Source organism: Lepus europaeus, chromosome X, assembly GCF_033115175.1.
Source record: "Lepus europaeus isolate LE1 chromosome X, mLepTim1.pri, whole genome shotgun sequence".
In the NCBI taxonomy this organism is placed as follows: Eukaryota; Metazoa; Chordata; class Mammalia; order Lagomorpha; family Leporidae; genus Lepus; species Lepus europaeus.
This window is the reverse complement of record NC_084850.1, coordinates 86,239,246-86,264,544: the sequence shown is the minus strand read 5'-3', so window position 1 is coordinate 86,264,544 and position 25,299 is coordinate 86,239,246. Positions and strand designations below refer to the sequence as shown.

At 39.5% G+C, this 25,299-nt stretch overlaps 1 protein-coding gene across 3 annotated transcripts in view; it reads left to right on the top strand.

Moving 5' to 3' along the window:
• EDA (ectodysplasin A) overlaps positions 1-25,299 on the top strand; it is a 359,228-nt gene that overhangs the window by 299,501 nt on the left and 34,428 nt on the right. The gene's annotated exons all lie outside the window — the stretch shown is intronic.

The following is a 25,299-nucleotide window of genomic DNA, read 5'->3' as shown; positions in this document are numbered from 1 at the left end:
GGCATAGGAGGCTTGGAATAAGGACTAGGGAAGCCAGAATGTTGGGCAGAGAAAATGTGACCAGAGTCCAGAACAGCCTAAGGGGGCCTTAAGATGTCCACTTAGGTACTTAATAAATGGCATTTTAATCCTAAATTATCTTGGCATCTTCCCCACCTCACTAAATCTCTCCTTTACCATACACTTGAGAAAAAAGAATATTATGGAGGCAAGCACCATTCTTCCTTGTTACTAAATACAACATAGAAACTATGTATAATGATTCTTAACGTTGGTAGGTAGCAGTGTTACTTCCTCAACTTTCTACTTAGCACTCTGCAAGGTAGTGAAGTACATTTTACATGTTGACCTTTGATGTAATTTAGAAGAAATGACTTCTCTCTCCTACTTTATTTCTTGTTCAGGATTCTGAGCTGACTTAGAAGACACAAATCCTATGTCATTCACATGTTCACAAATGTAGACAGAGCTATTTTTGAAATGATAAAGTACCACGGATGCTCTGCTGTAGGCTTGTGAATCTTGGCTGGATACACTGGATACAGTCCCTTTAATGAACCTGATAATGTGACGCATTAGGTCAGTTGTTTAGGCTCCAGTCACACTGAATTCTATATACTCCAAGCCAAGAGTCTAACCAATCTATGCTATTTGTCACGTGGTATACTGGAAAGAAGGTGGCTTTGTGCATATCTGTGCTCCCTGTAGCAAAAAACAAGTCATGAGCCTGGCCTGCGGCCAGAAAGTTAGTAGTGTCATCTTTATAGATGAAATTCAGCACATCATTATCTTACATTGTGCCAGAAGGCCGGGGAGAAGATTGACTTGGTAATTCGCTATATTTCGATCCTAATCTGTTTAGAAATATGATTTCTTTAAAAGGAAATGGAAAAAGAATGTATTTCTCATGATACTTTCACAGTATCTCCTGAGAGGATGTTCAGTTATTGTAAATACAGCAATTTGATTCTCTCCTTGAATTTCAGATACATTTCATCTCTTTAAAAAATACTACTTTGAAACGATCAGATTTTAAAGTATGAAATGCATGTTTTCAAAAATGGAATTTCATATTTCCAGTCACACATTTAACTCTCTATTTTGTTCAAAAGGGGGAAAAAAGCTTCTCACGTGAGTTGTAAAGACATTGGTTTTCATAATACTTTATTTTTATAAGTCATCTCCAAAGCACTTTGAAAACATATGTTTACATTGTAATCTATTTAAAGGAGAGGGATGCATTTGTGGTGCAATATTTTATCTCAGAGGTTGTTTTCAAGTTTCAGTTTGGCCTTTTAAATCTAACCTGTTCTCCTCACCCCCTAACATAGTGTGCAAAATTCAGAAGCAATCAGGAACAAGGTCCAAATTTAGCGCAATAAATCTCCCAAATACATGGATGAAATACACATACAAGAAGGAAAAAATTCAGTAATATCAACAAGCAACTTTCCGACTTTCAGTTGCTCTCTGAGACAACTTGAGGTAAGAAATGAGCATAGAATTTAACATCATACAGATCTGATTTCAAATCCTCCCTCTACTACTATTAGATTTTTGGCTTTAGCCAAATCAGGGAATCTCTTTCAGCTTAAGTTTTCTCAGTATATAAAAATGGTAATTATACTTCCTTTGATAAGATATTAGAAAGATTAGAGAAAATTTAAAATGCTAAATCTAATGCTGGCACATAACATGTCCTTAATAATTAATGATCATTAGTTTCAAGTGTAAAATACTTCTCAGGTTATCGTTGGAATGAATGAAAATGCTTTTTTTCAAACATCACGATTTCTTAGCCATGTTATAGTTGAGAAAATAAGCTATTTCAAGGGACTATGATGACCAAAACAGATTAAAAAGTCTAAAACACTTGGAAAAATATAAAGTTCTGTTCAAGATCAAGGTAGGATCTTTTTTTTTTTTTTGAAAGGCAGATTTAGACAGAGAGAGAGAGACAGAGAGAGAGAGAGAGAAAGGTCTTCCTTCCATTGGTTCACTCCCCAAATGACCGCTACGGCCGGTGCACTGCACCAATCCGAAGCCAGGAGCCAGGTGCTTCCTCCTGGTCTCCCATGTGCATGCAGGGACCCAAGCACTTGGGCCATCCGCCACTGCCTTTCCGGGCCACAGCAGAGCTGGACTGGAAGAGGAGCAACCGGGACAGAATCCAGCACCCCAACCAGGACTAGAACCCGGGGTGCCGGTGCCGCAGGCAGAGGATTAGCCAAGTGAGCCGCGGCACTGGCCCAAGGTAGGATCTTTTAAGTAAAACTTGTCTTAAGAGTTCTTTCTTTTCCCAGTTATGAATTAAGAATTAAAGAGTAAAAATTGGCTATCACAAACTGCCATGCTCATTGATAACTATTACACCTGATTTTGTCCATCATGCAGAAATATATGGAACATGAATTTTGCAAACAAAACATCATTACTCTTGACATACCTCCATTATTCAGAAGTCTTTTATTTGACAACCTCATATATCCCAAACACAGCCTAGAATCCTAAAAACTGGGAGAATGGAGACTCTACGATCTGAGAACAAAATCTCAATCCACTCTATGCTACCCCAATAAGAGAATAACACCTGAACTTAATTGTCTGACAAACAGTTGGGATGGGAGAAAGTGTCTTCTAGCTGTGAGAAAGCTGAAGAACCCTAAGAAGCCACATTTGGTAGTGTGAGTTAACAGAGGAATTGTAAAAATAGAATAACTAGAAAGGTGAGTCACTTGGGACCATTAATATAGGGATTCAAACTTCTCTATATAACTTGGTAAGACAGTAAGTATTTCACTGTAAGGTCCAATACGGGATTTGCATGGTGATTCTTAGTCCTCAGTAGACAGCTGTATCTGGCATGATGAGACAAAAAAGACTCAGGACATTTTAGAAAGATTCTAAGTTGGTGGAGTAAGCTTTAGTTGCCCAGAAAACTCATTTCTATGAACCTCTTATGTGCTGTTAAGTCAGTGAAGTGTTAAATTGTGCATAAATATGCTAGGAGAGGGCTAATAACAAACAAATATGCTAAACATGAAAATGACCCAGGGCGCAACTTAATAATTCCTGATGCCAGATGTATATCAGAATCTTAGAAAATATTTAGAATGTAATTTATGAGTATAAATTATTGGTCAAAACTGTACATATATATGTTGAAGGTTGGACTGAACCTGATCTGGGTACAGGTCCTGAGCTCACGCACTTCCTATTCCTTTTAGAGCTAGTCAGCCTCTGTGTCTCACAGATTGCTGCAAGGGTCAAATGCAATGATGTCTGTGCAAATGCTATGTAAACTATAAAGTGATACACACATGTGAAGTGTCACTTCTCATAAGAGTGTGATACATGGGAAAAATATAGTTTGTAAGAGTGTATTAGTTTGGGAATTTCAAAGAAATAGGGAATTACAAGAAAATCACAAGCCTAGTTATGTTTAACATATCACACAACATCGCCATGGGGTGGCAACCTTAGCAGCAAAGTAAGTGGTCTCACCTTTTCCAGCAGATCTCGCTAGGTATCCCTCCTGCTTTTACTGAAGCCAGCCTCCCCTCCTGGACTGCCTTCTTACTACCTCACTTCTGATCCTCAACCATCCTTCCAAGATCCAACTCCAGGTTTCATGGCCCTTAAGAGGCCTTAACGAAACTCTATCCAGAGAGCTCATCTTCTTAGTTTACATTCTTCTATGTGTGTGACTAAGACACTTATATTTCTGTGTCCTTTTCATGTAGTTCCCTCATCCTCTCAGCTGCATGACAAGCCACAAGAAGTTAGAGATTCCTTCTACCTCAGTGTAGAAGCTAGCATAATGTAGCAAATAGTCAAGTAGTTAATGAATATTTGTAGTTGAAAGAAAACATGTTACAGGTATATCCCTCTTTTAATGCGGGAAACTGTATTTGAAAGATCTTAAGAATTAGACAATACACATGTCTATAAAGCCATCAGGAGTTGCATATAATGGCAAATAGTTGATAACTCATTGAGGGATTGAGGGAAGAAGTTGTTATAAATATTTGTTCATGAGGGAGCAACCATAGGCCCTTCCCAGTTCTATTCTTGTACCGCAGTAACAATGCTGTCCACAATCAGCTTCTTCAAAGGACAATACTGTACAACATATATAATGTTCCATTTTCACATTTAAACACAAAGGAAAATTATTTTGTAATTTGTCCTCACATATTTATTATCTCCCCGTCGTTCCCTATATTTGATTACTTCTATGACTGTTAAGGTATTGTGTGGTACTCTTGACCTTTTATTGGCATAATGCATGGTTTGGAAAACATTCACATGCAGAACACCCTTCCTTGGGTCCCTAGGGTTCTGTACATTTTTTCTGGCATGCTCACTATAACTAGGTCCCTTTTTTCCCTGCTCAAGAAAACCTATCAGAATGCAAATGAGAGTGACACTATTATAGAAATAACATTACATCTGTTCCAGTTTTTATTTAACTAAATCATTAGTGACCTTCAGTACTCTGATAATAAAAAAATATTTGCAACACACTTCAGTCCACAGTTGTGGGTGACTTGGGCAGCAAAATGGACATTGGTTTTATCTTTAGGACGTAGGTTCAAGTTTCAGGTCTGCCACTTACTTGCTTTGAAGCTTTTAACAAATTTATTGATCCCAGTTCTAATAAAATGGCAATCATGGTAATACCTGTTTTGCTGGGTTGCTTTGAGGGATTCTATACAATGTTATTTGAAGAGTAGTTCTCAAAATGTAAAACCCTGTGAAAATCTGAGTTCTATATCCCCATATGCACCTGTGTAATTCTCCTTTCTCTCTTTGCCTTGCCCTTGGTTCAGGTCTTGAACTACCTACTGCTTTGTCCCTTTGCTACCCTTATATAAATTCCTCAGCCCCCTTTCCTTTAGAATCATTCCTTTGTAATTAATCCAGCTAACAGTATCAGATTCACGTACTTTCCCATTGGAAGCAGCTATGCTAAGCCCTAACTCATAAAGCCTGTTCTTACTGTGGTCAAAGTGATGGACTTTAATGCAGTCTGGGACAGAAAAAAAGAACTCCTTACTTATTTTGGAATTTTCGCTCTTTCCCCCACCGTAGAAAATGCCTTTTTTTTTTTTTTGACAGGTAGAGTTATAGACAGTGAGAGAGAGAGACAGAAAAGTCTTCCTTCCGTTGGTTCACTCCCCAAATGGCAGCTACGGCTGGCGCTGCACCGATCCGAAGCCAGGAGCCAGGTGATTTCCCCTGGTCGCCCATGTGGGTGCAGGGGCCCAAGCACTTGGGCCATCCTCCACTGCCTTCCTGGGCCACAGCAGAGGTGGACTGGAAGAGGAGCAGCCGGGACTAGCACCCGGCACCCATATGGGATGCCGGCGCCGCAGGCAGAGGATTAACCAAGTGAGCCACGGCGCCGGCCCCAAAAATCCTTTCATTTACACTGAAATCCAGCTCTTCTTTTGCCCTCCCATAGCCCAATGCAGAAAGACAACTTGAGGAATACAGTGGAAAGGGGCTGACTACAAACAAGATAAGGATGTAGGATCTAAGGAAGACAGGACTGGAATTCTCTAGGTAGTTGAGTAACTTAACCTGGGATGTGGTGACAGTCTCAAAATTTGTATGGGAACCTGCAGCCATAGGGCCTAGCATACCCACTGCTACTCGCTCAAACTCTAACCTCACATGTTACTACCAAGTAGAATAAAAAAGAGCTGGGGGGCCAGTGCTGTGGCGTAGTAGGTAAAGCCACTGCCTGCAGTGCCGGCATCCCATATGGGCACTGGTTCAAGTCCCGACTACTCCACTTCTGATCTAGCTCTCTGCTATGGCCTGGGAAAGCAGTAGAAGATGACCCAAGTCCTTGGACCCCTGCACCCACGTGGGAGACCCAGAAGAAGCTCCTAGCTCCTGGCTTCAGATTGGCACAGCTCCGGCCATTACGGCCAATTGTGGAGTGAACCAGTGGATGGAAGACCTCACTCTGCCTCTCCTTCTCTCTCTAACTCTGACTTTCAAATAAATAAATAAATCTTTTAAAAAAAAAAAGAGTTGGAAAACTAGAATCCTCACTCACAACGTTTCTTGGGCCTACACAAGCAGCCCTACACCTTACCAGTTGCTCCTCCTACTGGTTCTGACCCATGTTGAAACTCCCTCTTGCTTACTCACATTGCCTTCTCTCTCATCCACTGATAAGCTGTGAATTCCTTGGTCTCTACGAAAAAGAAACGCCTTCAAGTATACCATGGGAGACTTATACAAGAATATACAGTAGCAAAATCTAACAACTCTACCCATCAACAGGATAATGTATGGATAGACTATAATATGCTTATGCTATAGAATATTAAACAGCAGTCAAACCAGTGAACTGCAGCAGCATTTAGTGATATGGATGATTCTTGCTAGTATAATTTTGAGCTTATAAAGAGTAAGTCCCTATGTTGAAGTAGTCACTTACACACAAACTATATATGTATTAAATTAAGAAACAAGTCACCTTAATAAAGAGAGATCTAATTTAATACTTAAAAAAGTAATTCTCCAAATATTAAATATAGCATAATAGCCTTTGTATAGTTAAAAACTAGGTTTATTTTTAACAAATCAAGGTTCTTAAAGTTATTATTTATTTTATTTATTTGAGTGGCATAGATACAGAGATCCTCCATCTGCTGGTTCACTCCCCAAATGTAATGGCTGGGGCTAGACCAGGCCAAAGCTAGGAGCCAGGGACTCAATCCAGATCTATCCATGTGGATGGAAAGAACCCAAGTACCTGAGCCATCATTTGCTGCCTCCAAGAACATGTACTAGCAGAAAGTTAGAATTGGAGGTGGAGTCAGAACTTGAACCCAGGCACTCTGATATGGGAAGTGCGTGTTCCAAACAGCATCATAACTGCCATGCCAGATCCTGCCCCAACTAAGTTCTTTTGTTTTTAAAATCTTTCTGAGAATTATATGAAAAAGAAATTGAGGGAACAGTGAACACAGGGTGTTTATCTTGAGTGAGGAAGAGGTAGGGAAATGAAAGTGAAAGGGAACCATATGGTTGGATATAAGTTTTTGATGGTTTTACCTTTTATTTTGAGTGATGGTTCCCAGGTTCTTATTACATTGCTTTTCAAAATAAAGAAATGGAAGTGGAATGCACTTAGACCAATGTGAATTGAGATAAGCTGTAAATGTAAAATTTTTCATAAAAGATTTCAAAGACTTAGTACCCAAGAAAATGTAAAATATATAATATTGATTACATGTAGAAATTAAAAATATTTTGGATATATTTGATTAAATAAAATGCTAAAATTATTTTTACATGCTTTCTACTTTTTTAATATAACTAATAGAAATTTTAAAATTACATATGTGGCTCAAATTTGTGGCTTACATTATATTTCTATTGGACAGTGATTGTATAACAACTCTTTAAATGTGTAACCAGCTATTTTCAGGCTTAAAGCTCTTTAGTTTTTCTTTTCAAGCTTAATAATTCTATTTTATTTTATTTGGGGACTTCTGAAACCTTAATTGGAAGTTTTATTGAATACAAAGGTAATGTGTGCACCTTCTAAAACAAAATAAAGCACTAGAGAAATTTATGATATAACACAAGGAAAGTAACATTGCAATCTCAGTTCCCAGACATAGAAACTATTAACAATTCAGTGGATTTTCTAGGTATATGTGTTTGTAAGATATTAGAATCCAAGCATCAAAGTTATCCCAGTTTCTTTCTCACTTTCTCTGATACCAGAGAAGCAATGGAAAGCTATGGCTCAATATTTGTGCCAAGAAGAGAGCTAAAGTAATGTTTCCCACTGTTGGCAGTTACAGTAGTCTATTGTCGAGCTGGAGTTTGGATTTCTTTTCCTGGCCAAACTTCCTTCCCTACCCTTCCCCAAAGAAGGACCATTTGGCATATATTTATACTAATATATAAAGTAAACTGAAATTAATGTTCCCGAATTTCCTAACACACCTTAGGGGGAAAAAATTCAGAGCCCCAGTGGCATATTGTAAAACCAGAACCAAGAATCACTGTTTCAGTGTATTGATCTCCAACAAAGTACATGATCATTTCTCCCAGTGGGTATGAAGCAGACTTCTGCAGGAGTGTAGCGATTTGGAGGAAACAAGATGCACCCATTTCTCTTCAGTCATAGGTTTCTCTCTATTCTTAGGAAGTAGCTTAATAGAGGTAGCTGTAAGGGGGAAGAAAGAATACAAAGGTCAAATTTGGATTATGTTCTAGATCTTGAAAATGTTTCTTTCCAAACTGCCTGGGGCCCTATATAAAAATCATTAATAGAGAAATAGCTGCAGTGTATTTTTTTTTAAGCGTTGGGCCAAGTGCCATGGAGATTACAAAAGCTGTTTTCTTTGTTCACATTATTGATTGACAAGTTCAAAGATACTGGGTACACTTCTTGGAACAAACACCAAACAGTTTGACATTTTTCCTTCTTTTTTATTCAATGAAATGCATTCTTCATTCAATATCATATTCTTAGGAAGCATACCAATGACTTTTTAACTCAGTTCCTGTATAATCCTAGTCCCTGCAGGAAAAAAATAAATGCAAACTGCTCTCTTACTACTAGTCTGATTAGAATCTCTTTCCTCCCCCTTCTTCAAGGAAATGACATTCATGAATTAGGCATTCCAACCAAGTCTTTCTTGAAACTCTTTTTTTTTTTTTTTTTATTTTGTAATGCAGAGGCCACATCGTGGCCCCAACCCCACTTCCCACCCTGAGCTTCTTAAATGTTCATCACTCTAGGAGACCCAGCAATCCCCTTCATGATCTTTTGAAGATCATTGAACTGGAAAATTTCTTTTTAAGTCATTGTTTAAAACCAGCCTGTTACCTTCAAGTCCATTATCATTTTTCTTCTAACCTAACCCTCTTAACTACTCAATTCCAATTTATTTGTCTGTTTCTTTATTGGTCACATGTTTGTTTGTCTAGTCTCCTCCTAGTAGCCTGGCATTTCCTTGAGGCAAGAAACCATAATCTAGTTCTAATTCAAAATTCCAAAGTAATACATTTTATATATTCAGAATATACTTATTAATGGAATTATTACCAAGGATCCATTTGTCCCAGATCCTGCTTAGGTTTATTTTATGCTATTCATGTTTTTTTAAAAAGTGCACATAACATAGTGAATGTGTTCAGAGATCACCAAAAAAAGCTAAATTTGGAGCTAGAAACATAGCTGTAAGAGTTTTAGATATTAATGCTTATTTATGCATTTTTAATGTTTTTAGTTTGCTTTTGTCATACAAGAATGTGTCCTGCTTATGGAGCACAGATCTTATCTAATAAACAGAATGGTTTGGGTGGAAATAGATCTGAGATTCAGATCAACATCAGCCACTAACTAGCTTTGTGACTTAGGTAGTGTAAACCTACTTAAGTTCTTGGGCAGGGGAAGGAGATGGCCTAATGTGCTTCCTGATAACCACAAAAGTATCAACAAGTTCAATACATCAAAAAGTGCTTTGCAAATTAAACACCATATAGATATGAGGTTCTTCAGATATGATTACATTTGAAGTTCCAGCATTCAGAAGAACATTCATTTCCTGTAGCTTCCATTGTAGTTTGAGAATGTAGCCACAAGGTACTTTGGCCTTTGTCACTAGAGACAAAAATGTCAGCCTTTAGACACAGATGTATTTTATTTAAGAAAATTATATTTGTTCAATTTTATCTTATAAAAAATGAAAACAGAACATTTTGTTAAAATAGCTAAACATAGTAATATAAATTTTATATTAAATATGAGACACAGCAGAATTCCAAAGCACCTAAATAATACTTTGCTCACTAATCATGAGAACTGTTGTAATCCTCATTATTTTCCTTTTTTAACTTTTTATCTTTAATTGACAAATAACAATTATGTATATTTGTGAAGTACAGTGTGATATTTTAATCTATATATCCATATGGATATTTATATATCTACATGTATATCTACATATAAGCATTATAGAAAGATTTAGTCAAGCTGATTAACATACCCATCAGCTCACAAATTTTTATATGGAAAGAATGTTAAAAATCTATTTTAGCAATTTTGAAGTCTGTAATAATTATGAACTGTGGCCATCATGCAATAAAATAGATCACTAAAACTTCATATACTTTGATTAACATCTTCCTTTTCTCATTCCACTCCTCCATCCACCCAGCCTCTAGTAACTACCTTCTATCTTTTTCTATGAGTTCGACCTTTTCAGATTCCACATATAAATGAGGTCATATAATATTTGTCTTTCTATACCTGGTTTACCTCACTTAACCTGGTGTCTTCCAGGTTCACCATGGTGTCATAAATGACAGAATTTCCTTTTTTTAAAGATTTATTTATTTATTTATTTTAAAAGCAAAGTTACAGAGCGGGGTGAGGAGAGAGAAAGATCTTCCATCCACTGGTTCACTCCCCAGATGGCCACAACCGCTGGAGCTGGTCTGATCTGAAACCAAGAGCCAGGAGCTTCTTCCAGGTCTCCCACGTGGATGCAGGGGCCTAAGCACTTGGGCCATTTTCTGCTGCTTCCCCAAGTGCATTGGCAGGGAGCTGAATCAGAAGTGGAGTAGCGGGGACGTGAACTGATACCCATATGGGATGCCAGCACTGCAGACCGCAGTTTTACTTGCCATGCCACAGCACTGGCCCCAGAATTTCCTTCCTTTCAAGGCTAGATAGTATTCCATTGTGTACATATAATACATGTTCCTTTGTTCCTTATCCATTCATCTGTTGATGGGCACTTAGATTGCTTCTATATCTTGTCAATTGTGGATAATGTTGAGATGAATATAGGAGCGCAGATAAGTAGTCTACTTACTGATTTCAGTTCCTTTGGATATATTTCCAGAAGTGGTATTCCTAGATCATATGTATAGTTCTATTTTTAGGTTTTTAAGGAACCTCCATAGTATTCTTCCAAATAACTATACTAATTTACATTCCAACTAACAACATACAATGATTCCCTTTTCTCCACATCCTCACCAATACTTATCATTCTTTTGATAATAGCCATTCTGAAAGGTTTGAAATACATGCTCATTTCCTTTACTTATTATTTAATTGGACTATTTTCTTACTAGTTAGTTGTTTGAATTCCTTTTATAGTTTGGAAATTAGTCCCTTATCAGACACATGAATTGCAAAAATTCTTTCCCAATCCAACGGTTGTGTCTTCACTTATTGTTTTCCTTTGATGTACAGAAGCCTTTTACTGTGGTGTAATGCCATTATCTAGTTTTGCTTTTGTTGCCTCTGCTTTTGGAGTTGTATCTAATACAATAATTGCCCTTAAAATAACTTTATAGAAATACTTGTATTCTATACACCTCACCCATTTAACATGTAAAACTCACTGGGTTTTAGAACATTCTGAATTGTGTAAGAACCTCCACAATCAATTCTAGAACATTTTCATCACCTCAAAAAGAAACCCATTAGCTATCATCCTCCAAATCCCCCATTATGTCCCTAGGCAACCATCAATCTACTTTTTTAAGGGTTATCTGTTTATTTAAAGGAGTGACAGGGAGAGCAGAAGAGGTGGGAAGTGGGGAGAGAGGGAGAAACAGAGCGAGGTCTTCCATCCACTGGTTCACTACCCAAATGGTTGCAATGGCCAGGGCAAGCCTAAGCCAGGAGCCTGGGACTCCATCTAGGTCTCCCACATAGATGGCAGAGGTCCAATTATTTGGACCATCTTCTGCTTTCCCAGGCAAATGAGTAGAGAGCTGGATTGGAAGTGTAGCAGCCAGGATTCAAACAGGCACTCATATGGGATGCCGGCACTGCAGGCAATAGCTTAAACCCACTGCACCACAGTCCCCAGTTTACTTTCTATCTCAATAACCTTACCTGTTCTGGACATTCTACATATATACTATTGTGGTCTTTTGTACCTGGATTCTATCTCTTAGAATAATGTATTCAAAATTCACCCATGTTATAGTATGTATAAAAACTTAATTCCATTTTTATTGAAGTGAAACATAAAACAGAATTTATCACTTTAACCATTTAAAGTATACAGTTCAGAGGCATAAGTAATCCATCATGTTTTGTAACCAACACCACTATCCATTTCCAGAACTTACGTTATCCTCCCACATAGAAACTCTGTGTCCATCAAATAACTCCCCATGCCTCTGTCCTCTGAGTCCCTGGTAACCTCTATTCTACTTTCTGTCTCTATGACTTTGCCTATTCCAGGTACCCCATAGAAGCAAAATCATAAATATTTATCTTTTTGTGTCTGGCTTATTTCACTTAGCATAATATCGCCAAAGTTCATCCATTTTATAACATGTGCATTCCTTTTTATGGGTAAATAATATTATAATATTATAGATATACCTTATTTTACCAATTTGGCAGTTGATGGGCACTTGCATTGTATCTACTTTTGGCTATTATGAGTAATGCTACTATGAACATCTGTGCACAAGTTTTTTTATGGAAGTATGTTTTTATTTCTCTTAGATATATACCCGAGAGTAAAATTGCTGGGTCAAATGTTAACTTTTTGAGGAATTGCCACACTATTTTCAAAACAGCTGCAGGGGTGGCACTGTGGCACAGTGGGTAAAGCCGCCACCAGCAGTGCCGCCATCCCATATGGACTCCGGTTCGAGTCCCGGCTGCTCCACTTCCAATCCAGCTCTCTGCTAATGTGCCTGGGAAAGCAGTAAAAGATGGCCCGAGTTCTTGGGCCCCTGCACCAACGAGGGAGACCCAGAGGAAGCTCCTGGTTCCTAGCTTCGGATCTGCCCAGCTCTGGCCGTTGCAGCCATCTGGGGAGTAAACCCGTGGATAGAAGACCTCTCTCTCCTTCTCTCCCTCTCTCCCTTTCTCCCTCTCTCCCTCTTTCTCTCTCCCCCTCTGCTTCTCTGTAACTCTGCCTTTCCAATAAATAAATAAATCTTAAAAAAAAAACAGCTGCACCATTTTATAACCCAGCAAGTATTAGATGAATATTTCCGTTTCTGTATCTCCTTACCAGCACTTGTTATTATCTGCCTTTTTATGATAGCCATCTTTGTAGGTGTGAAGTGGTACCTCATTACAGTTATGATTTACATTTCCGTAATGATTAATGGTGTTAAACATCTTTTTCATGTGCTTATTGGCCGTTTGTATGTTGTCTTTAGAGGCACGTCTATTCATATCCTTTGCCCAGTTTTCAAGTGAGTTATTTGACTTTATACTATTGAGTTATTTTTATATTCTGAATCCAATATCTTTTAAAGATATTTGATTTGTAGATATTTTCTCCCATTATATAGGTAGTCTTTTCACTTTCTTGTTGGTATCATTTGCAGCACAAAAGGTTTTAATGCTGATGAAATCTAACTTATCTATGATATTCTTTTGTCACTTATGGTCATCTTTTTAAAGATTTATTTTATTTATATGAAAGACAGTTACAGAGAGAGAGAGAGAGAGAGAGGGAGGGAGGGAGGGAGGGAGGGAGAGGGAGAGGGGGAGAGAGAGAGAGAGAGAGAGGTCTTCTGTCCTCTGGTTCACTCTCCAAATGGCTGCAACGTCTGGAGCTATACCCTATGATCCGAAGCCAGGAACCAGAAGCTTCTTCCAGGTCTCCCATGTGTGTGCAGGAGCCCAAGTACTTGGGCCAACCTCTGATGCTTTGCCAGTCTCATTTGCAGGGACCTGGATTGGAAGTGGAACAGCCAGGACTTGAACTGGCGTCCATATGGGATGTCAATGCTGTAGGCTGGGGCTTTAGCCCACTGCACTACAGCACTGGCCTCAGTCATCTTTTTTTTAAATTTTTTTCTGTTATGACTAGGAAAGTCTAGGTATGATTTTTACTCCACATGTGATTTGATGTTCACTCACAGCTCAGGTGGTTCTGTGATTTTACTATGATTTCAGGTTCCAGTGGTAATATAGTTTTGCCATCTTAGTTTCCCTCATATTTGATGTCAGGTAGACCTAGGTGGTCTAAACTGAGAGACAAGGGTTCAATATTTCTTCTTCCTCACCCTTCTGTAAAGACCATTCCTTCCTAATTTGCAATCGGCAGAGATGGAGCAAGATTATGGTCATACAGGTATATCTGTGCCTTAACATCAAACAAACCTGCATGTGGTCTCTTCAATCATTGATACAACTTTGCCCATGGAGACCTACTATAGTAAGTATTCTGTGGCACTTAACTATGATGTTAGCTGTCCTGCTCTAGCAACCTACTTTTTCTGAATAGCGTAGTTACAAGAATACTTCAGCAAAAGAATTGATCTCAGTTGATTAAAATAGGAGGTCAAATTTCTGCCAGAAAAAACTTAAATCAATAACTTTAGGTGACCTCTAAGGTTCCTTTCAGGTGTGAAATGTTATTGATTTTAAGCAGAGTTAAAATTACTCCATAGTAATTATTTAGTATATCTAGTTTGTTTATTTGTGCTTAAATAAGCCAAGGACTATAATAAGGTCCTCATGCCATGTTCTAAAAATAAATACCATGAATTGTATCCTGCTATGTTCCATGCACTGTGGTAGGCACTCTAATCCTCATTAACATCTCTGCACATGAAATGAAGGTTATTCTCATTTCACATGTAGACGCAGACAACAACCTGAGATGTTAAGTCATTTGGACAGAGGTACAAGTGGTGATAAAAAAAAATAAGAACAAATATAATGTTTCCTTTCTCTTATTTTGCCCCTCTGGGCAGGTATTCATTTTGCCTTTTTCTTGTTTTCAGACTCATCAGTCTGAGTTTTGGGCAGACTGAGCTTTCTTTAGAACTGCTTGGCTGGAAGTATGCTTATGGCTAGTTTCGCTAGCCATGAGGGCATCAGCTCACTTTACTGTCTCTTGGTGGAAACAGCTTAAAGTGGATTTTTAAAGTGATTCTTAGTAAACCCATAAAATATAGACCCACTCCCAAATCACTCTTGGTGGTGTCCATCTCTCTTTGCTAGTAGATCCTTTTAGGTCAATAGGATAGAACCTTGGGTGTTACTGCCAATGGTATATAGTATCATTATAGAGTGACTCAATTTCCCCATTCCTACAACAGAAAAATAATCTTGTACTATAGAAACACCTTGTACTATTGAATTGAAGAGAATTGAGTGGGAAATATTTATTTTGCCTTGCAAACATTTTTAGTATTTGTATTTTTCTTGGTTTGAGCATCATGCTTTTTTATTATGGGACTAAATATAGTAAGTAATTCTAAATATCAAGATGACATGACCGTATTGTTCTTTTTCTGTTCCAAGTGAATGATGGCTCTTTCTCCCATAAGCTGTAATATACATAAGTACAGGGATTTAATTGATGGTAAGAGAGAAACAGAAAATATTAGTTGAATGCCGACATAATTATTAGAGGTCAGTCACATATTCTGAAACCTTTTCCAGACTTCTTGAGCACAAACTCAGTACCTTTGCTTTATGTCATTGAGTCTCATAAAAATCTTGTGAAATCAGTATTGTTCTCATTTTACAAATGAAGAAATATGGTTCAGAAAAATTGAATAATTCACTCCCAACTCATGCAACTAGTCTGTGGTAGATGCAGAGATTGATCCAAGGTCTTTGTAACTCTAAGGCTCTTTCAACTACACTGCCTCCAAATGACTTAACGTAATCAGATTCTGGCTTTCTTCCTTGTGGTATCCTGGTGGTAGTAATGCAACAATAGTAACAGCATCTGAAGCATACAGGTTTGAGGAGGTTTAAGGAGCACAGCATAGCACCTAAGACAAGGGTTTTTAAGTGAAGATATGGACCTCGTTCCTGAAACCATGAATTCCAAATTGTGTGCTTTACACCAAGAATCTCACCAGTACTGAGAGTTGAGAGTGTGAGTGGGGGGAGTTGCTGTTGTATTTTTGAAATTTAGAATAACAGCTATTACAACTCCCAGGGGACCCTGCCCTCACAGTCCTACTTTTATTTTTAAAGTAAAAAAAGAGGTTTGCGTTGTGGTGTAACTGGTTAAGCCACTGCCTAGCAGTGCTGGCATCCCATATGGGCCCTGCTTTGAGACCCAGCTGCTCCACTTCCCACCCAGCTCTCTGCTATGGCCTGAGAAAGCAGTAGAAGATGGACCAAGTCCTTCGGCCCCTGTACCCACGTGAAACCCGAATGAAGCTACTGGCTCCTGGCTTCAGCCTGGCCCTGCCCTGGTCCTTCCATCCATCTGAGGAGTGAACCAGCCAATAGACTGACTCTCTCTCTCTCTCTCTTTCTCCCTCTCTCTCTCTTTCTCTGCCTTTTAAATAAATAAAATAAATATATTTTAAAAAATGAATGCCAAATCTTGTTTTAGGCACAAGGAGCCAAAATTTCCCTGCAATTTACAACATTTCCCTATAAAACATGAAGAACTTTACAAACTAAAAAAGTGCATTGCAAAAAAAAAGTGCATTGCATGGAAACAGAACCTGGGTCATACCAGGAGTGATTGGTTTAACATTCCACAAAGTTCCAGTGAAATTAAGAAAAGCATCTTGCATGCCTTTCCAAAAACCTAGTAAACCTGCATCTCTTCAAGTTCTCCTAAACTCTCATTCCTGATAGTCTATTCTTCGAATCCTTGCTATCAGAAATCCCCTTAGATAGCAGAAACAAATACATTTTTAAAGATTTATGTTATATATTTATTTGAAAGGCAGAGTTGCAGAGAGAGGTAGATCTAGAGAGAGAGAGAGAGAGAGAGAGAGAGAGAGAGAGAGAAAGAGAGGTCTTCCATCCTCTGGTTCACTCCCCAAATGACCTCAACTGCCAGAGCTGAGCTGATCCAAAGCCAGGAGCCAGGAGCTTCCTCCAGGTCTCCCACACAGGTGCAGGGGCCCAAGCACTTGGGCCATCTTCTACTCCTTTCCCAGGCCATAGCAGAGAGCTGGATTGGAAGTGGAGCCGCTGGGACTCGAACCTGAGCCCACATGGGATGCCAGTGCTGCAGGCCGCGGCTTTAACCCGCTGTGCCACAGCGCCGGCCCCAGAAACAAATACATTTTTAAAGATGTTATGTGGTTTGATAATTTTTCCTTAAAAAATTAACAAAGGATTTCCATTTCTACCAAGAGGAGATGCCATGCTCCTTCTAGATCCTCCCTCATGCAACTAAAATACGGTGTATATAATACAACAACGAAACCTCTGAAAAGTAGAAAGAAGGAAAACTGCCTAGGAATTTAAGAAACAATGCAATGATGGGCTGCCTGATTTTTCTTTTTGCCTTCGTGTATCCCAGACAGAGCACTACAGAAATCTCCAGCCCAACCCTTAACTGTCAATAGACACAGGCCAAAGAAAGCTCTAAGAAAAGCCTTGTCCCCATCCTAAGGAAAAAGAAAGGGTTAGCTGTCAATGGAGAACTTTCACGCAATATTTACCCTATTCCTACCAGACACCAACAGAAAAGTGTGCACTCTCCACTGCCCTTAAGCTTCAGTGGGGCCTAGCCAGGGATTAATCTTCTACTTGACCCCCACACCACCACCACCACCCACACACACACACACACACACACCCCACACACACACAAAAGCAGACAACTTGCTCTAATCCACTACTGGGGTAGTGTTGACAGGACAGAGCATGCAGCTGATCCCATCAGGCAGAAGCAGATGGTGCTCCTACTCTCCTGCCAGGGTAGTGTCAGTCCCAAGTAGTGGCAAGCTAAACTGACACACCCACCAAGCAGCAAAGATTCAATAAGGCAGGGTTAGTTGCCGCTAAGCTTCACCACCTATCTCCATGTCTGTGAGATCCAATGGCAGGAGAGTTTCCACCCGCACCCGCCATCAAAAAGATTGAACAAAGGATGAGTGTCAGAGCTAAATAAACACTCTACTCCCTACCACCATCCATGTCAGATCCCGTAGGAAACTGAACTTCCACACCAGTCTGGCAGCAATGAGACTGAAACAGGCAACATGAAGCAGGGCTAGTCAGCACCCTATCCCCCTGTCCTAGTTGTCAGCAAGGCCCAGTAGCAAACTGAATCTCCATCCCCAGTCAGCATCAGTGAGGCTTAACAAGATGGTAGAAGGTGGACACAGAAAGGTGCTCCTCCCACTCCCATCCCCTAGTGTCACTAGGGCCCAGTAGGAGCTGTACTTACACCTCCATCAAAGCCAACAGAAGCCTTATGGGTCCTTACCCCACTTTCAGTTAGAATAGTGTCTTCAGGGCAAAGGAGATTGATGAACTTTCACTCCACCCATTTGCAAGAAGAAAGTGTAAATCAGTACACCCACTGTTGCCCAGGTAATGTCATCCAGGCACAGCAAGAATCTGAACATACCAGACCATAATATTATACCTCAGACAGGGACCGCCTACTTTAAAAAGATTAAGACCTAGAGTCTCTTAACATAGTATCCAAAAGTTCAAGATTGCAATTGAAAATCACTCTTGCATCAGAAAAAACAATTGACAACACTGAAATGAATGAGATTTTCCCTGACAAGGATTATAAAATAATAAAAATGATCTAACATGCAATTAAAATTCTCTTGAAACAAAGAGATAGGCAAAATCTCAGCAAAGAGATAAAAATTATAAAAATAAACAAATGGTGTGGGCATTATGATATATATAAACTGCTTCTTGGGACACCCGCATCCCATATTGGAGTGCCAGTTCAAATCTTAGCTACTCCACTTTAGATCCAGCTTCCTGCTAATATACTTCAGAAGGAAGTAGTTGATGGTTCAAGAACTGGGGTCCCTACCACTCACATGGTACAGTGATTCTATCAAAAGATAGAAGCAGTGAACTTGAGGATAGATCAATAGAGTTTACTCAGCCTGAACAATGCAAAGAACATTTATGGGGGAAAATGAAGAGATTATTGGGGAACCTGTGCGACAATAACAAAATATCCAGCATTCATATCATCAGTGTCCAAAAGGTGAGAGAAAGAAGTACTGAACAAAGACTTGAAAACATAATGGCTGACTTAAAAAATAAAGAAATTCTGACAGATGCAACATGGGTAAACCTTAAGGACATTACACTAAGTGAAATCAGCCAGTGACAAAGACAAATACTGTATGATTCTGGGCCAGTGTAGTGGCACCGTGGGTTAAGCCTCTGCCTGAGATGCTGGCATCTGATATGAGTGCCAGTTCAAGTCCTGGCTGCTCCACTTCCAATCCAGCCCCCTGCTAATGTGCCTGGAAAAGCAGTGGAAGATAGCTCAAGTGCATGGGCCCCTGTACCCACATGGGAGACCTGCATGAAGTCCAGGCTCCTGGATTTGGACTGGCCCAACCCCAGCCATTGTGGCCATATTGGGAGTGAACCAACAGATGGAAGATCTTTCTGTCTCTCCCTTTCTTTGTAACTCTGCCTTACAAATCTCTGCCTTACAAATAAATAATAAATAAATCTTTCCAAAATGCATGATTCCACTTTTGTAAGATACCTAGAGTAGTCATATTCATAGAGAAAGTATACTGATGGTTGCCAGGGGCTAAGGATAGAAGGGAATGGAGGGTTCTTTAATGGTATAGAGTTTCAGTTTTGCAAGATGAAAAGCTTAGGAGATTGGATGCACAATAGCATGAATTTACTTAGCACTACTGAATTATATACTTAAACATAGTTAGAGTGGTGAATTTTATGTATAATTTTGTTACAATTGCATTTATTTAACTTTAAAAGAAAAAATGGCTGAAAACTTTCTAGACTGGGTGAAATACACATACCTACAGATTCAAGAAGCCAAATCAGACCCAAATATAATAAACCCAAATAAATCCATTCCAAGGCACCTCATAATTAAACTTCTGAAAACTAAAGATAATGAAAAAAATCTTCAGAGCAGCCAGAGGAAAAAATGATGCATTGCTGATAGGGGAACACCAATTCAGCTGTCAACATATTTCTTATCTGAAAGCATAGAGGCCAGAAAGAAATAGTACATTTTTCATGTGATGAAAGAAAACAACTGTCAACTGCAGAGCCTATATCCAAAGAATCCCTTCAGAAATTAAGGGGAAATAAAGGAATTCTCATGTGAAGAGTGCTAATATTACTTGTTATTAGGAAGCCTATACTTAAAGATTGTCTAAAAGAATTTCTATAAACAGAAATTGTAAAACAAAGCTCAGAACTTCAGAAAGAAGCACACCACTATGATGAAGATAGGGGTACCTATAATAGATTATTCTAGTTCTCATGAATTTTTTAAATCATTTTTGGTGGTTGAAACAAAAACTACAACACTCTCTGGTGAGGTATCCAAATGTGTGTTGACAAAATATTAATTTTACACTTCCACTCCCAAGTATATATACCCAAACGAATTGAAACAGGTATTCAAATACCTACAAACAAATGTTCATAGCAGTATTATTTACAATAGCCAAAACGTGAGAACAACCCAAGTATTATCAACTGATGAATGGAGAAATAAAATTGGTACATCTGTACAATGTAATGTTATTCTTCAATAATACCCATATGTGCTGCAAATAGGGATGTACCTTGACAAGATTATAGTAAGGGAAAGAAACTACTAACATGTTGTGTGATTCTAGTGATATGAAATTCCAGAATAAGCAAAACCATAGAGACAGAGAGTAGATTAGTGGTTTCTTTTAGGGGTCAGAGTAGGGGTTAGAGGGAAATGAGGAACTGGACAGACATGGCATGAAATTCCTTTTTTAAAAAAAGATTTTATTTAAGAGGTAGAGTTACAGACAGAGAGAGGGAGAGACAGAGAGAGACACAGAGAGAGAGATCTTCCATCTGCCGGTTCACTCCCCAAATGGCCGCAATGGCTGGAATTGAGCCGATCCAAAGCCAGGAGCCAGAAGCCAGGAGGTTCTTCCAGGTCTCCCACATGGGTGCAGGGGCCCAAAGACTTGGGCCATCTTCTACTACTTTCCCAGGCCATAGCAGAGAGCTGGATCAGACGTGGAGCAGCTGGGACTAGAACCAGTGCCCATATAGGGTGTCGGTGCTGCAGGTGGAGGCTTAGCCTACTACATCATGGTGCTGGCCCCTGGAATTTCTTTTTGAGAGCCAAGATGGCACTGAGTAAGGGACTCCAGCGACAACCTCTCCACAGAGACACCAACGTGGACAGTTATCCACACACTAAGGCACCTTCACAGGAGTTACAGAAGCCAGGTTAGACCACAGTACCTCATTTTGTTATAAGAAAAAACTCGCACTGAAAAAAGCAAGAAGGAAACAGTTGCCTCCGTCACCCCTCCCCCAGCTCCAAGGAACACAGCATAGAGAGTCGCCTCCTGCTTGGGAGAGGGGGAGAGAGCCGAATCCTGGTGCCAGGTCCTCTGTAGAAAAACTTGAGTCAGGCTGAGGCACCAGCCCCTGCCCCCTTAACCACGGAGTGAAGATTTGGAGCTTCCACAGGTAGGAGGCCTATGCAACCCCTCTTACAACTTCAAGCAGAAAACAAAACTCCAGCTGTGTGGAAAGGCCAGGAAAGGGGGAGGTTAGGGACCCCATCTCTGTACTCAAAGCCAGGCCTACCATGCCCAGACCCAGCATCAGATAGAGCCCAAAGGCCTATACCACCAAGCCATTGCTCACAGACTGAGCCTCTAGGTTTGACTAGAGCCAGCCAGATACCTGTGTTCTGGTGAATTGGATTCATTTTGGTGTGTGTCACTGCCAACATTGGGTGGCCTGGAGGACACCCCCAGGACTTTGTGGGATTTAGGCCTCTGCCACCCACGTGGGAGTCCTGGATGGAGTTGCAGGCTCCTGGCTTCAACCTGGCTCAGTGCCAGCCATTGCAGCCATTTGAGGAGATCTCTTTCTCGCTCTCTCTCTCGCCCTCTTCCTGTCACTCTATCACTCTGCATTTAGAATAAATTAATTTTTGTATATAAAAAGAACCCTCAGGGAACCATGATCTCACCTAAAGAGAAAAATAGATGCCAGAAACAACCCATCTAAGAATTGAAATTTCCATTAGCTCAGATGAAATTTCAAAATAGCTATTTTAAAGAACCTAGACAAAATTCAGGAAAACACAGAATAATTCAATATTCTAACAGAAATTTGATAAAGAGATAGAAGTAATTAAATAAAATAAAGCAGAAAGTAATCCTGAAAAATATACTAAGCAAAAGTAAAAACATGATAGAAGGCATCACTAGCAGAATAGATCAAACAGAAGAAAGAATCTGTGAACTTGAAGACAGACTGTTTGAAACTATACTGTTGGAGGAGAAAAGAAAAGAATCAAGAAGAATGAAGAAAGCTTAGGGGAAATATGGGATAGTATGAAAAGAGCAAATATTTGGGTTACTGGGATTCAAGTGGGCCTTGAGAATGCCAAAGTGGTAGAAAGCAAATTCAAAGAGATAATGACAGAAAACTTCCTAAACCTAGGGAAAGATGGAACTATCCAAGTGCATAAAGGTCAAAGGTCACCAATCAGATTCAATCCAACCAAGTCAACCCCAAGACATATTATAATCAAGCTGTCCAAGATTAAAGATAAAGAGAATTTTCAAAGCTGCAAGAGAAAAGAAGCAAATCACAAATAAAGCAGTCCCAATTCACCTGTATGCAGAATTCTTAAGAGAAACCTAATAGGCCAGGAGGGAGTGGGAAACAAATGCCTACCAAGAATACCATGCCCACCAAAGCTATGAGGGGGAAAAAAGACATTCCCAAACAAAAGCTGAAAGAACTTACCACCAGACCCATGTTACAGGAAATGTTAAACGAAATTCTTCTGAAGGAAAGAGATGATAACAAGTAGGAAGAAAATATCAGAAGGGTTCAGGTGTTGTGGCACAACAGGTAAAGCTGCTGCTTGGGATGCCCACATCCCATATTAGAGTGTCAGTTTAGAGTCCTATCTGTTCTGCTTCCAATCCAGCTCTTCACTAATGCATCTGGGAAGCAGTGGATGGTGACTCAATTACTTGAGTTCCTGCAATCCATTTAGGTGATCCAGATGGAGTTCTTGGCTCTTGGATTCAGCCTGGCCCAGCCCAGCTGATCCAGCCATTTGGGGAGTAAACCAGCAGATGAAAATTCCTCTCTCTCTTGCTCTCGCTCTCTCTCTCTCTCTCTCTCCTTCAAATAAATAAATATTTTTTAAAAATTTATCGGATCCAGTGTTGTGGCACAACAGGTGAAGCTGCCATTTGTGATGCCAGCATCCCAAATTGGAGGGCCAGTTTGAGTCCCAGTTACTTTGCTTCCAATCCAGCTTCCTGCTAACGTGCCCAGGAAGATAAGAGGATGGATCAAGTGCTTGGCCTCTGCTAACCACCTGGGATACCACTTTGGAATTATTGACTCCTGCTTTCAGCCTGACCCAGACCTGGCTGTTATGGCCATTTGGGGGAAAATGTCTTTATTTTTTAAAGATTTATTTATTTATTCATTTATTTGAAGGGCAGAGTTATAGGAAGAGAGAGAGAGAGAGAGAGAGAGAGAGAGAGAGAGAGAGAAATCTTCTGTTCTCTGGTTCACTCCTGAAATAGCCACAACAGTCAGGACTGGACCAGGCTAAAGCCAGGAACCTGGAGCTCCATCTGGACCTCCTACATGAGTGAAAAGGGCCCAAGCATTCAGGCCATCTTCTTCTGCTTTCCCAGGCTCATTAACAGGGAGCTAGATCAGAAGTGGGGCAGCTAGGACTCAAACTGGCACTCATATGGGATGCCTGCATTACAGGCAGCAGCTTAACCAGCCTCGTAAATTTATGATAAATGGCATCATATGTCTTTACGTTTCTTCAATTTACTTCTTTTCACATAATACCATTTTTGAGATCCATTCAGTTTTGTAAACATACATATATGAGCATATTACAAAAATTCATGGAAAATGGAATTTAAAATAAAATTTATTATGGTGCAAATAATTTAAAATCCCAATAGTTTTGCCATAATATGAATTGTTCAAGAACTTTTTGAAGGGCTCTCATATAGTTCATTCATTTTAAATAATGTAGAGTTTGCTGTTATATGAATATGCCACAAGTTATTCTTTCTCCTGTTGGTGGGCATGAAGTTTCCATTCCCCTCTCTCTATTACAAAAAAATTACAGTAAATATCCTTATACATGTCTCCTTATGCCCATATGAGAGAATTTATCTGGGTCTGTATCCAGAGTGGGATTGCTGGTCCATAAGATACACACAGCAGCAACTTTATCAGATATTGCCAAACTGTTACTCAAAATTATGCCAATTTATATTCTCACCAACAATGCATGAGATGTTTCATTTTGTCATCTCTGCACTAAAATGTGTATTGATGTAGTCTACTTTATTCTGTTTGTCCTTAATTGGTTTACCTCTATGCCTTATTTGATAAATCTTTGCCCACACTAAAGTCTTAAATATATTCTTTGGAGCTTGCTTCTCAAACTTTTGAAATACTTTCTTCCAAATTAGGTGTCTAGTATATATCTGTAATTTATTTTTGTGTGTAATCTGATAAATGTTCTACTTTTTCTGTTTAGTCAATTGTCCCAACACCATTAATTGAACAGTTCTTTCTTTCCCCCATTAAGTCATATTTCACTTTCTGTTATATGCTCAGATTAACCCTATAGTTTAAAAATAAGCCCCAAAATGAGGTTAATGCAAATATTGAGCTTCAAGTGAGAAACTTTTTTTTTTGGGGGGGGGGGGCAAGGGCAGGCAGAGTTAGTGAGAGAGAGAGAGACAGAGAGTTATAGACGGTGAGAGAGAGACAGAGAGAAAGGTCTTCCTTCTGTTGGTTCACTCCCCTAATGGCCGATACGGCCGGCGCGCTGCACAGATCCAAAGCCAGGAGCCAGACACTTCCTCCCGGTCTCCCATGCGGGTGCAGGGACCCAAGCTGGACTGGAAGAGGAGCAAACGGGACTAGAACTCGGGGTGCCGCTGCAGGCGGAGGATTAGCCAAGTGAGCCACGGCACCGGCCAAGTGAGAAACTTTTTATTGCAGGTCCCTCAAATGAAACCTTAGCCTTAAACCAATCTTCTGCTTGTAAAGTTGCTTTGGCCATCAGGGGTAGAGGTTAAAACCGATTAAGTATGTATTAACCTTGATTAAACACCTAGGATATGTCAGGTACTGCTAGAAAATTTACTACTAGGGTCATTTAACTTATCCATTACAGCATCTTTAAGAAAAAGATGTTACTTCCATTTTACAGATATGAGTACTAAAACTTTGAAAGGTTAGATTGTCTAGGGCCACACAGTAGGTCAGAGCTCAAACCCAGGTCTATCTAACTTAAATTGCATGTTTTTGTCACATACTACATTATCTTCCAAGGA